Genomic DNA, 1,712 nt, shown 5'->3' on the forward strand with positions numbered 1-1,712 from the left:
GACCCCTGATGCTGTCAGAGATGGGGTCACCCAGAGATGAATGAGAGAAGGACTCTACATATGAAAAAGAACAGCTATTACACCAACAATAAGAGCAATAACTAAATAAGCACAATATAAACACATTCCAAAATGACAGGAGCTAAGGATTGGACCAAGGCCTGATCCTAGCTTAACCATTTAAGAAACGCACCTTGCCCATGGTCCTGGAGATACAACAAGGCCCAGGTGACTTCTGAATCCTTGATCACAGGTCTTTGGTGGGACAAGGATTTACTGAAGGGACAAAGACAAAGGAATGGAGATGAGGACCCAGTCCAGGCGTGATCATAGGCGGTGCATGGGCAGTCCATGCCTGCCCACCAGGCGCTGATCACTGGGCACAGCCCTGTCCACACTCAGCTCCTCACAGCATCCACCTTTCCTTCCTGCAACTGACTCAGCACAACAAATGTGGATGGATCTGGAAGGTTCTTAGTATTTCAATTTATTTCCTCTTTGAAACTTTAAGAATCCTTACCTTTATTATCTGATCCCCCTTCATGGCACCAATTAGAAAAAACAAATTCATACATACAGATTTTATTTTCAATAAGGAAATAAGACATCATTACTCAGTGCATACGAAGCAAAGACAGGGATGGAGATGGCCCAGCCCTGTCTCTGCTGGAACAGGACAGTGGATCAGGGAGGAGAACACAGGTCAGGGCAGGGGGGCGGGGGCGCGTGGTGTGAAGGTGTGGCCAGTCTCCCCAGCTTCTCAAGTTACGCTACTAGGAGCACAGACAGGTTCAGATGCAGCTGCAGAAAGAGGGGTCCGGGGATCTGATGGCACATAGCGGGATGCAGCATCACTGTCTCACACTGTGAGAGAAAAGAATCAGGAACCAGTCAGGTCAGTCATGTAAGCACTCATATTCTCCACAGCCCCCCACACGCTCACATGTCCCACTCAAAGATCCCCACCACCCACTGTGTCCCCTCTGTCCCAATTCCCCTTCCAATGTAGTCCCCTCCTGGGTCTCACCTTTATGAACCGTGAGAGACACATCAGAGCCCTGGGCACTGTCATTGCCTGGGGGAGAACAGGACCAGGACACGGTCAGAACCCACAGGAGAGAAACTAGAGAAGGAACTTTGAGGAGGGTAAGTACCCCATGGCCTCATTCTGCACCCTCACAAGGGTCTCAGGAATCACCCCCTCCATACTTACTTGAAGCCTGGGTATAGGTCCCTCCTTTTTCACCTGTGAGAAGAAAATATCACATGAGAGGCCAGGGAGAAGACTGAGTCATGAGATCCTAGAGCAACCCCTAGTCTTGGACCCCAGAGAACTTTCTGGAACTGTGGTCAAAACTCATGCTAGGATCGGGAACACAGAGAAGGGAGACGTGTAAGGACGGGGCCACCTGCCCTCCTGTCCTCAGCAAGGACCTCCCTTCTGACCTTCAAGTGCTGGAAATCTGGTCCCCAACTGGAATTAGGAAGGTGAAAAATCTGTATTTCATTTTCACAATGCTTTAGAAAAGAAAAATGTTAGCATCAGCTCCAGATTCCACATGTGTGTGGAAGGTACTTTCCAGTAACCAGGCAGGTAAACTTCTACCTCAGCTTGAAACCCCCAGTGAGACAAGAAAACTCAGGGCCCTCCCTCCCTTCCCTACCTGAGCGCTTCATTCTCCAGATCACAGCTCCAGCCACCACAGCCACCA

At 49.7% G+C, this 1,712-nt stretch overlaps 1 long non-coding RNA gene across 1 annotated transcript; it reads right to left on the reverse strand.

Moving 5' to 3' along the window:
• Positions 1 to 566: 566 nt before the first annotated feature.
• On the reverse strand, positions 567 to 1,712 carry LOC120860067. The gene is made up of 4 exons (XR_005720233.1): positions 1,665 to 1,712; positions 1,214 to 1,246; positions 1,028 to 1,075; positions 567 to 864 (listed from the first exon to the last, which is right to left on the reverse strand). It is a non-coding gene; the product is annotated as an uncharacterized LOC120860067 (long non-coding RNA).

This window comes from Oryx dammah, unplaced genomic scaffold (assembly GCF_014754425.2).
Source record: "Oryx dammah isolate SB20612 unplaced genomic scaffold, SCBI_Odam_1.1 HiC_scaffold_7195, whole genome shotgun sequence".
NCBI classification, from domain to species: Eukaryota; Metazoa; Chordata; class Mammalia; order Artiodactyla; family Bovidae; genus Oryx; species Oryx dammah.